This window comes from Anguilla anguilla, chromosome 10 (assembly GCF_013347855.1).
Source record: "Anguilla anguilla isolate fAngAng1 chromosome 10, fAngAng1.pri, whole genome shotgun sequence".
Taxonomy (NCBI): Eukaryota; Metazoa; Chordata; class Actinopteri; order Anguilliformes; family Anguillidae; genus Anguilla; species Anguilla anguilla.
Window position 1 is genome coordinate 17054070 of NC_049210.1, and position 13003 is coordinate 17067072.

The 13003-nt window shown below is 41.0% G+C and overlaps 1 protein-coding gene across 4 annotated transcripts in view; it reads right to left on the bottom strand.

Moving 5' to 3' along the window:
- The window catches only part of LOC118206618 (serine/threonine-protein kinase Nek6-like), a 61696-nt gene extending 50921 nt beyond the window's left edge, over positions 1-10775 (bottom strand). For 2 of the 4 annotated variants that reach the window (XM_035379501.1, XM_035379499.1), the window contains exon 1: positions 10287-10425. The gene's annotated coding sequence lies outside the window, so the exon portion shown is untranslated. The other 2 variants (XM_035379500.1, XM_035379497.1) reach the window with 1 other exon arrangement.
- Between the last annotated feature and the right edge of the window lie 2228 nt (positions 10776-13003).

Sequence of the window (13003 nt, forward strand, 5' to 3'; positions counted from 1 at the left end):
TGTCTAATTATATTCAAAAATATAAATAACTTGCAACTGAAAAATAAGACAAAAGTGCATGATTTACATGACTATGGCATATAAATAAACAAAACTGCAAAAAAAAAAGATAAAGAAAATAACTTGTAACCCGAGGCAAATCGGAAAGTTTTTCCCACATTTTACACTGCACCCCCACACCTTTCTCCTGGAGCAATGACAGACTCAGAATTCGGAGGCACACTTTAAGCTTTTCCAAATAATGCTGGCAATTAAAGGGGCTTTCTCTGCTGCGGATTTTATTTTAGAATTGGCAGCATCTGTGGGCTATAAAAGCATGTGTTCCACTTAAAGTACCTCTACACACCAGAGCACACGCTAGTTAAAATGCATAAGGGCCTACTTTCCAATAATGTTACAGGTGTCAAGAGATTAGGCCTACATTTGGCCAAGGCAAGAAGGAAAAATATATTTATTCTACTCAGTCCTTACAATAAAAACAATAATATAGAATCATTTCACACTACGACTGCAACTAAAAGTAATACGTAAGGTATGTTATAGATATAATCAATAATTTTTTTTGTCCATGTCACGTATTGGAGGTTAACTGTCCAACTTCATAATAAGGGAACAGGGGAAGTCCTCCTTTCAGTGTGCCTCTGTGATTGAGAATTATTCTCCCCCCTGTGTACCATCCCATGGTTCTTCACACATTTTTCATATAAAAGCAACACAATTTTTCTGATGAATTCCCATCAGCTGTGCTTTATGCTTGCAGGCCCGGGGATTCAGATCAGAATAAATAAATCAGGCTTTCACTCAAATCAACTCCTTTACACAGCTCCTCAGAAGAGCTTTAAAAAGAGACGAGGACTCTGGGAGGTGTTCCGACGCCGATATCCTTTTATCTCCTCGGGAAACATGTTTAAAATTAGAGCAGCACCACGTACCAGCCGTCGTGGCTAAAACCTGACATTGTTTCATCACAAGAAGCTTATTTTAAGATTCCCTTTTTTTTTCTCTCTCTCCCCCTCAGAAATGCAAGCGTCTCGTCTCCTGGCTGAAGCCTTCTCAGAATTCAGATGATGAGGTTCAGAGGAAGACGAAGCCGGCGGTTTCCTGATCGTCTTTCTAGGTACGAGAGATTCAGTCTCGGGGAAATCCAACCACGGATAAAAAAAAGAGACGGTACGTCTCATATCAAGCCACAAACCAGGTTTAAAAAAAAATGACCTTTATGCCTATGGACAACTATTATTGGACATTATGTGTATGTGTATGTATATATACAAACGCTTCAACTGTAAATGGTGAGGAAAAAGTTATCAAGAAGAATAAAACAAAAACAACAATAAAATGCACCATCCTCCAATTCCATTAGAGATAATGAACGAACGGCAAACGCAGAGCAACGATGTCTGAAAGTCTAATTTATGCATGCGTTTAAAGACGGCCCTCCCACACTGACTGACCTCTCCTACAAACATCTCCTCAGCTAAACCCCAATGCAGAGGTGCTGTAGCATCATACTGTAGGCCTGGCCACCACACACACACCCCCCCACCCCCCTGTTCATTAACCAGACTGCTGCTGCCACGCTGCCTATGACCAGCTTGCAAATGACTGGGCACCGCTCCATCGCACAGTCAGAAATCTGCGAGATCTTCCTCCCGCACCTGTCATCTTCCACCGCGTTTTTTTCAGAAGAGTCGTTTCGCTATCGTAATAGCGCTGACTGACAATTTAACGTTTTTTTTTTTCAATTTCCAACGTTTGCGCAAAGTTCTCTCAAATCAGCTGTTAAAGACAGACCGAGGACAAACTGTGAGGTGCCCTGAGCCTGTAGTCCCTAGGGCTGTCCTCGCTAGGGGTGTACCAGCATGGCTCCCCACCGTGATACTGAAATAAGAAATAGTACATAAACCAGTTGATGCACCATGATCAAATGATATTTCAGTCATTAACCAAATTCAATAGACCCTAATTAAATAATGTAACATAGGAGCTGACACAGTGTCTCAGAGCATTCAATGTCACCCACCCACTTTGATTAAGATGGCGGGAAGGTGGAGGTGCACACAGGTGGAAGCTATTATTAGCTAAGTTCAGTGCAGCGCACCAGGATGTTTAAAGTGACAGGACAGGAAAGAAGAGCACGTTGCTGCACATTGAGATGTGTGTAGGAGATCCTGCATCAATTCGATATTCACATATTTTTTAAATCTTGTGCATGACATGCCACAAATGTGTTCTGTTTGGGGGGGGGGGGGGGGGGTAAAATGTAGCCTAACATAAACCTTTGAATTTGCTGGTGGTCCATTCTGTATTCCTGCTATGATCCCAATACAGTTTCTTGTAACCATATGTTAATGTACTGAGCAGTGTTGCCAGATGAGAGCAACATTTCCAGTCCAATGACCGGGAGGAAGGGGAGGGGGGTGTTCTGAATGAAAACTTTTCCGGTTTTACGGGTACGTACATCATTTCCATACACTGACAGTCATTTTTAGAGACAGTCAATGCGGTACTTCTTCGTGGTAAAGTATGAACCTACTGTAAAGGGCATTTTTTTCACATATCTGAACCAGTTCCGTGAATACTGTACGCAGCCCTGTGCCGAAAATTTGCATGAAGCGTGGTGATTATGGAAGTGTGGATATAACGGAATATCTGCGGAAAAGGACGATTCCCAGATGGGCTTTTGCCATTTAAATTGCAATGCTTCAATATCAAGCTGTACAACAGGATAGGCTGAAAATATGAGCAGTTTGTCTGGCTAAGCGGCTTCTGCCATATACATACACACAGTAATGCGATATATAGCTGTAACATAAACTATGAATTGTGAAACCTGTCTGAATCAGTGATGTCTTCATCACTGGGATTCACATGGCCCCCAGTAGTGAGCCACGCATCAAATTTTCTTTAAGTCTGATTAACAGGTGTTAACACATCCAAGTGTCAGATTTCTTTCTCACAGTCTGGGGAGCTCAGTGATCACCAAAATTAACTTGCCAGACTGTGTTTGCGAAGAAAAAAAAAAAGTAACTGTTGAATTTACTGGTAAGTTCAACTGACGGACAAATGTAGACTGAATCCTGCAAATTAGAATCATTTAGTGCACCTTCGGGGACATTCTTAAGCACTGTCCTTACTCATAGAATACGATCATTCATCAGTGTCAGTGTCAACTATGGTTGCAACAATCTGTTTCGACTATGGCTGCAAGGCTGTGGAGTGGCAGCGAAGGTTAAGGCATTGTATGCATTACAAAAAGGCTTCAGGTTTCACTCCCAGGTAGGAAGCTGTCACTGTACGCTATGTAAAGTACATAGTCTGAATTGATTACGGAAGTATATAGTCATACACATGTATAGTACATAAAGTATCTGTTATACGTGTCATTCGAGGATAGAGGGCCAATTCTCTTTAAATACTGTAATGTAGCAAAGCAGGGAAATCCAGGATGTAGGGCACTCGAGTTGTGTAAATAGACTAGCAGATTCAAGCTCCTCTGTCAGTCTTCAAATCACTCCACAGTGACAGACAGCCTCTCCCACATCACACAGCCCTTTTCCAGAGCCAACTGAAGTTAGAAAACGAATGTCCTTCATCACCAGCTGAAATACTTTGTCCTCCTTCAGTGTGGACAGGAGCTGATTACATTAACAGCATTAATCAATCTAATAAATGTACTTTTGTTCCCCAAAAATGCACGTAGCTTTGAGTCGGCCCTGCGCGTTTCTGAAGGAAGGAAAGTCTCGGAACGCTTTTGAGTGACAGGAGCACCCGGGAGTGGCATGTTCCATTTGAGGAGCGGTGTGTGTTAGACACACACACACACCTGCCCTACGCAAAGGTCTCGTCTGCGCTGAAACAGACAGACGAGAGGAATCTGCTTCCGCGAAGGTGTCAGACAGGCGCGAGCTAAAGTGCGGAGCATGACAAGATAAAAATACGAGCTAAACAGAGCTTCGATGTGCCATTTCGCATCGAGGCATTTGATGCTTAGGCGGCTTGCTTTGCATTAAAAGAAAGGACGGCTGCAAAAACAGAAGGGATAAACAAACAAATAAACAATCAGCCTAATCGGCAGTCCGGTGACAGTGATGGAATCACTAGGGTTCATCTTCAGTTCAGACTGATGCGTGCTGTGATGCTACCAAAATACAAAGAAAAAGAAATATACGCTATTGTGTAAATAAAAATAAAAGCTACTTATACATTCAAGTCCACACCCCTGAACCAGATATGGAGGAGGAGGGCCAAATCATTTTCTAGATTTCATGCCAACTTCTGTTCTTAATTAATACTTAATTAATACAATCTTTAAATTCTATGGGTTTACATAAAACATGACTAACCCTAATCTAGGCCTCACCAAATCCTAACAGTAGGTAAATCCAAGATTCATAACGCTCAAAATTTTACATATTTATTCAACCAATACAAAGCCAGCATACAGAAGCCATGTATGCACAAGTATGTGCACCGTTACTGAGTCCATATCAATTAAAAAGGTCATTAGTACCAGGGGCGGCTAATCAAGTATGCTCAATTAGATAATCTTCAGAAGTGCTACCACCTGTAGCCTATTTAAAATCAGAAACTTTGACAGTTTGTTTTGCAGTCACAGGAACTGGATGTGCCACAATCAGTGAATCCAACATTAATTTTTTGCTATGCTGATGTAGTCCAGTGGAATGGGCCAGAGTTCCTTCAATATGATATGAGACTAATACATTTACAGAAAACTATCCAGGTTATTCCTGCTGAAGGGGGTTTTTACAAACTACTGAATCATGGGGTGCACTTTTTTTGCAAAAGGCTTCTGCACAATGGCTTACTTTTGGTTTAATGGTGACCAACTAAAATCTGTTACATGCTTATTTTCCACATTAAAGCCGCGTTTCCACCAAAATTACCCGGAACTTTCAGTCCCAGGAACTACTTTACCAGGAACTAAAAAGTTCCTTCAGCCAATGGTTGTCTGCGTTTCCACCGGGGTCTAAAGTACCGCGAAGATTAGGCAAATTAGCCCACTGACGTTGTCGTCGGTCCATCTGTCATATGATTTCTTCTGTAACCCCATACTACCACCGAAGTAGCCTACATTATTTTCTAATAACCAGGACAGCCCGGAGGGCTTTATTCCACTTATATACAACGGGTTACCAACAATGACTATATATGGTTACTTTTGTATTTATTGATTTTCATATATCCTCTCAAACACATTCATTAACAGCAGAAAACATGCACACGTTGTAAACAATTTGCTGTTTTATTACTTTCTCGTCGTCAATTCCATATAGGCTAATCGCAAAATGACAAAAATAGAACGAAAACTCGGACTTGCGTGAAAATGTAAATTAGTAGTGGTACAGCCACCGTTTGCTTTCCTTCGAAGTTACTGCTAGCCGAGCAGCGAAGTGTGCCCTCCAGATGCGAACCATGCACCATAAATTAGTCCATAGTCTTCCTGGTCTTTTCGTGGAATTGAAAAATGGCAGTGAAATTGAGTAAAATTACGGCAGTCTGAAAAAGCTAAAGGGAAGATTACTAGAATTAACCTGTTATTTTACCCGGATAAAAAGTGCGGAAGGTGATTTCCAGTTTGCTTGTACTGTATCACCAATGTTAATTATGCAGAACTACCGCATACCTCACATAACTGTATCAAACGTTTTGAGTCAATTACAACGGGCTAACAAAGAAAATCCGGAAGAAAATATTCAGCAACCGAATTAATCCGTTTGAATGTTTTGGTAGCCTACGTAATATGCTGTCCCAGCACGAATGCTTGACATTTTATAAAACGAATACTAAAGCAAGAAAAGAACAGAAGAGCACACGTTATAATTCCAAGACGTTGACAGGCTATAACCAAAAGTAGGCTACTGCGCCGCATAACATACAAGTTTGATTTGAAGTTATTATGAAAATAAATTGGTTTGCCGCTGCATATTTTCAAACATGGCGGGTAATGGCGGAAAATAAATACAACACAAATGCTACGAGTACTCGACCAATCAGAAATGTTCAGCGCTGCAAGCTCCACCCAAAAGGTTCCTGTACTTTCGGAAAGTACTACCCCCCGAGCAGGAACGTTTTGGGGGGTAAAACAAAGCCCCCAGAACTAAATTTAGACCCTAGTTCCTGCGGTGGAAACGCACTGAGTTCCTCAAAAGGTTCCTAGTTCCGGGGTATAGTTCCTGCGGTGGAAACGCGGCTTTAGTTACATTTTTACATTGTTAGGACTTGGTCCAGACTAGGTCAGGGCTATGTTATGTTCTAAGAGAGAATACGTTCTTTCTTTCCATCACTATTCAAGAATGACAAATTCTTGTTGAGTTCTTGTGTCCCTACATTAAATATTGTAAGGAGGTCTAATGTGAATCAAAGGGCTAATTAGCTAATCGAGCCAGGGGATTTAGTGGAGACCAATATCCTACATGTGCACCAGGCCATCTGCTCCAAAGGGATTCAAAGAATGAATCCTTTTCTAATGATTCTGAGGTTTAAAGCCAGGCCTGTTCACGCCATGTGAATGTTCTACAGAACCTCCTTACTTCGACATTAATGTCCCTCATGCATGTTTCACTCCTGGCCTTCTGTTATATTATCAACATCGTTCAAAATGATTTAGTTAAAATTGACAAGTTAAAACTGACAAGTTGTACCTCCATGAACCTTGCCTCTACCTGGCAAGTCTATCAGTGCCTAGTTTCACATGAATCAGTGCAGCTCACCCACATAGAAATGGGCAGAGAAACAGGAGAGAGTGCTGGAGCGCTACGCGGGAGACAAAAAAGTGCCTTCAGCGCTGAACTGCACAGCGCTGGCCCCCGTCCATTAGCCAGCCGCGTGACTCATTTCAGAAAGCATTCGGCTCGGTGAGCGCCGCAACCGCTACCCAGCCGCCAACTCCTGGGTCCGGCTCCCACGTGACAGCTAGCCACTGCACGCCGTGTCCGTCTCTCTACGGTGTCGGCGAGGCCGGGAAACACTGATGCAGCCTGGCGTGCGTGGCTCTCGCACACGGTGGACCAAGTGCCGTTACCCAAACACTCCCAAGGACATGTAGGACGTGTAATTAAGAGGAGCAAAAGTCACCCGTTAGAAGTGAGGCTTGCGCAAAATTACGTGGTTTATGACATTTCGAGCCTCCTAACAAATGAAATTTTTTGCATTTCCACTGTGGTTTTAAGCAGATTTTGTTGAAGAGGAGAGCAAATGCTTTTTAAATTATCTGATGTATTTCAGTACACTCAGGATGGGTCTGTATGACAAAAGAAGAATGCTACAAATCTAGAGTAACAGACTACAGGACATATCTGGTCTTACTGTAAGCACTCCAGGGAGAACTACACTGACTACATTCAAGACAGATGAAAATAGGCCTCAAATATAATTATATGCTCAAACTACAGAAGGCTATGCTTCTTATCCAGTCCCTATTTCTCTATCCACTGCCAGTTGGGTAGTATTCAGATTAGATATAATCTGGATTATGTAATCTTACAACAATGAAGCAACTATAATCAGCCAAGGACACTTTTTAAAAATAATCTGATTGCAGTTAGTTTCTAAACATGATTCTATTTTGATTACTTCAACATACAATAAACACACATATGCAAACATACGCAAACAGACCAGCATCCACCACATGTACACAGACACTAACACCACATACATGCAATCTCACATGCATTTTCAGAAACATACAAACTAATGTACTTTGCAAACACATTTATTCTTGAACATACTTGGCTAAAGAAACTGTACTCTTCTTTTTTGGCCTTCTGATATCATTTTTTCTGATATAAAATGAATTTTTACTGTGATTGTGTTTTGTACTGTACACTTTCTTCACAGATACAGGCTGCAGTCTCCCTAAACAACTAACCCCCAAGTGAAAGTGAACCCTCAGGGCAGCCCCCAACACGGGGAAGTGGTGGGTGGCTCGGAACTTTGGAGTTAGGGTGCAGGCTTAGGCCAAGATCTTTGCAACTGCATGCAGTTTAAGAAAAGAAAATAGGTGCATGAACTGGTCGTGCCAGATCGATGCACCCAGCCCCATGTGCAGAGAGGCTATATAAACGCTCAGAGCAGCTGACAAACAGAGAAGAGAAGCTGCTCTGGGTGTCAGAGAGAAGCGTAGACAAATTAATTGCATTGACATTCACGGCATGAGCCCGTGTCCCCCGTACCCTCCCTTACAACGAGAATGATATATTGTTCTTAATAACAAAAGGAAATACATAAAAAAACAACATGGTAATTATCATTGTTTGCATAAATATGAAGGTTTTTATATCTTATCTACAGAACATGCTACCATTAGTTTCCCTTACGGTGAAAGGAAACTATGCGGAATACATTACTTATGTGTCGCTGTGTTTCCTTCGGACACACATTTCAAACGTCGCTTGACAAGTCATTATCAGTTCCCCCTCATTATAAGGAAGAGTGTGGAACAAAACACAACTAACGCTACGTATAAATGAATTAATGAACGGAGTAAAGACACCCTTGGGTTTCGCCTGAACAGAGCATCACACCTGATAGATAGGTGCCGCTGCACTGTATGTACAAAATGGAGGTCCACATCAGGTATGAAAGGCAACGCTTAATAACCCTGTGATTACCAGTTACTTCCACCTCCTCTTTTCCTCAAGCCCCAGAGGCCATTCTGAAGCCCCCTGTGCCTTGTGCTTCCCTAAAGAGCCCCAGAACGAAGGACTGGACGAAGGCTTTGATCATGACAGAACCTATTATATCACACAGTAAGCCAAGCTTTCTTTCAAATGGGCCTTTCCTGTGTTCTTATTTCCCCCAGAGAAGCATCCTGCTCCCTAGACAACACCTTACTGTATTCTCTGCAAGTAAACTGAAGTACAAAACATGTTTCCCTAGAGTGCAGAGTCAGCCACTGCATTAATAGCCACCTTCTTTTCTTGCTTGAGGACCATTCTTGAAATTATTGCAACTTCAACAAACATAAATAAATAAATATCAACTGAAACAGCTCTTACGAAAAGCTTCTCAATACTATCAATCCTAATTTGGATGACACTTTTAAGTTAATTGCTGCTCTCTGGACTTAATTGATAATCAACATCAATTTCACACTTAATGAACATGCAACGTTAAATGAATTATCGAGCCAACTGGGCCATTTAAACACCCCGCGTCTTTGCTTAATTGACGTGCATTGACAATCTCTTAGTCTCATTATCCAACAATAACAGAGCTGTGCGTCTCACCGCTTTGGGTGCAGTTGGAATGAATCCTCTTTAGCTTGTTATTGGCATTGCTGATAATCTGATTAGTTAATGTTCAAAACTGCAATACGTCCGTCAAAGTAATTTCATTGATGGAAATTACATTTGCAATATAGGTAAAACTAATCCGCATTGATTCTGCACAATAAGCTACTTCGTCTTACTCTTAGCATTTCTGAACCGGGTAAAGATACATTATTAAACATATTAGCCTATAAGCCTAAAACCTTACTCGCACTGGCAAAGAAATGAACCATCTAGACACCTGTGTAACAGAACTGTCCAGGTGTATAGACTGTTAATGCCCGGTCAAATATCGTTTCATACTCATTGGATGTTTATAAAATGTCGGTATATTAATTTCCTTAAAGAAAGCAGCCAAGCTGACTCATTATATGTTCTGTATGTAATGAAAATCGTTTTGTCTTCCCTATAGAGACAGCCTTTATTGTCCACATACTTTAGAACAGTACCGCAGTGTTGCCCCGTCGCCTCGACACGTCTGATTATTCAAAGCGCTCTGTAAAATAAACAACTTCGTTGTCAATATGTGAGCACATGCTAACTGTGTAATTTGCCACAAGAAGTACAGCAATTGGTGTCAAGTGAAACTTGAAATGTTGCCGTTTTGTTTTTGTCTAGACTAGAGTAACTATACACTCCCCAGTAGAGCGTGACTATTTGAGGGAGTCTTATCCAACAGCCACGACTTTAACACACCAAATAATTTCAGTTGTTAACGGGATAAGGAAATGGCACGCTGAAGTACGTAGAACGAAAACGCTGAACGTAAATACTGCACTACAACGGAATTATTATTTTAGCGCGCTGCGCAAAAACTTCGCTTGACTAAAAAATTAGGCTAATGAACATTCCAGTTACCCTGGGTAGTGTTACTTTTTCGCCCAGTTCGGGAATGCAAAGTTAAAAGCGAAGTACTGTGCAGAAGTATGACGATTTATCAACAGATATATTCTTACAGTAATAAAATGTAAACGAATAACAGATTCCTACCTGATTTAGGCAAGTAAACGCTTCTTACACAGCCGTGTGGAATACGGAAAGTTAATTACAGTGGCTAAGCATGGTGGGTTACATTAATCCGCGCTGTGCAACTTCTGTTTTAACTGCACAAAAGTCCCCACACGCATTCACTTACTCGTATTGCGGATCTCCTACTCCGACTGAGCTTGTTTGAGTTTACGTGCCACGCAGACTCCCCTTGAGAAATAGATGTCTTTTCTCCCGTCAATAGGAGGAGATTTAGGTTGAAAAACAAGGAAAGTTGTTCTCATCCGCAGTTTCCTTAACGTGCGATAACAGCGTAGGCCCTACAGTATCGCCTATACAGTACCGTAGATTAATCTTGTTTTGCAAAGACTTGGTTTTCACAGCGTAAGGGGATTTCGCGCTGAAGTATATGACCGTAATGCTTGCACATGACCATATACTGCATTCAAAATATAACAGTCTAATGTTGGAGTATTGCAATGGTAATGTCTTTTTAATGTCTGATTTATGAAAATTGCTGTTTTCCGGTCATGACATGACTCAGACCCATCTGATTGGAAAGTGTAGTAATGTCGCAGTGACATTTTCATCCGTGCAACCAATGTTTAAAAAATGTATATGAACTGACACGGCAATAATCTAGAAAACCCCTGCTCCATAAATAGTGGTTACGGAGCTTCCCTATAATCACTGCAAAGATATATAAAATGCCGCCGTCAGTGATAACGGATATGCTGACAGCTCTAACGTGAATATTCTTAAGTGCTAACGTGCTGGTGATCGTAGCTTATTTGGGTGTATAGCTTTTCATTACTGTCATATGACCGCCAGTTATTTTTCCCAGTGGTCCACAACATAAAATGTTAAGACATGCAATAATACATATAAAATAGATGGTCGCAGTAATAATAATAATAATAATAATAATAATTAAGACAATAATAATAATATAAAATAATAAAAATAACTACAAAAACAACAACAATAAAAACAATTACAGGTAAAATGGATAACAAAATTGCCAGTGTACATGGTCTAAACAGTGCATTGATGCCTGTCTTGAAACCTGGCATAGGACAAGACTGCCACCACTTCCGGAGTCATGCTTGATAGCCGCAGAATGACATTCTTGGGTAGTTATTTTTACCCCATTCTAAATATGTGTTTGATTTGTATAGACATTGCGGGCGCATTTTGGCAGGAGCGAGGGCCAGCCTATTAGAGGCTGAAGGGCCAAGCATTTGTTGTCTGTGGTCTGCCTGATAATCACCTGCTCTTCTTGTCAATCATTGTTGCTTCCTCTGTCTGTCCCCTGCACCCACTCCATGTGTCTGATGCTCGGTCCTTAGTTCATATGTCTCACAGTCTTCTTTTCCCTTTGTTAAAAAATAATGAGGAGTTCAGCTGAAATGTATAGGAGAAATATCATGATGGTCTCACTTGTTTACATCTCTATTAGCAACCAATTGCAAAGCTGCCCCCTACTTTCCTTCAGTTTGCAGTAACAGCACAAAAGCTTTTTTTCTGGTTGTAAAGCCTACAGACACTGTGAGCATATTTCTCAACTATGATCTTGGGGTGCAGATAAAATTAAAAGCAAAAAAAACTGAAGAAAAAAAAAAACAGAGGTACAATATTCAGACACCTTTTTCAAAATAAAGACACCACAGTTTGTTTGCTGTACGATCCAGGGAGTTTTCTGCCAGGAAAATCAGTGATGGCACTCTGAGGAAAAAAATAAGAAACACAAACTTGCGGTTAGCTGGGAGATTAAATGAAGATCTACCCTGTGTTTAGCACTAGCTGGTTCATTGTGCATGCCAATTCAGCTTAAGCAAGGATTGCTAGCATTTAAAAGAAAGGCATAACCACATGGCAACAAAATGGAGCGCTTGACAAAATACTCACTTTGGCCACCTACAATGCAGGAAATATTGTGTGTAAACACATAAGGAATTGTTTTTTGACTTAGCCATTTGCATTTGTGTATAAGCATGCAGAGCACCCATATAAATCAATAGCTCCTACCCATACCAACATCGCTTTTATTTAAGCAACCGGAATTATGTATTGAAATGAATGAGTACAGAATTGTATTTGCCCCAGTTCAATTGGCCACGGACAAATGGTGGTGGTTTGTCCTCTACCTGCGCGATAGGGCCCTGTCGAGGCAGTGCATATGTCAGGGACGTGTGCTCCCTCCAGGTTCCCCAGGAGCGCTGAAATGAGGCCACTCAGTGGGCATGGGGAGCCTCGATATGACAGGTACTTCCCATTATACTAGTCCAACTTGTTATCATAATTTCCCCGCCAACCCATCTGCCTACCGGTGTCAGTACACTTCTGTCAGCCCTCAATCAGAGCTCTGCGCTGATGTAATTATTGCTCTCTTTCTCCCAGCGTCTCTCTTGCTCTCTCTCTTTGTCACTCACTTTATCTCCCAACCAGTTAGATTCAGATTGTATGTTTATTGTATATGTGTGTATCAGATGGACTATGGATTGATTAATAAAGTGGGAAAGCCATGAATAAAAAATAGAATTTGTTTTTTATGTGTATGCTTACAAATTAATTTGGTCTACAGGTCTCTGTCTATGTGGGTAGATATATTTTCTCATGAGGAATAATTGCTAGAAGCATTTCATAGAATAATCAATTACAGTTTTAGATTTATTTCCATATTTATACTTTTCAGAATGATATCAACATACATTTTCTAC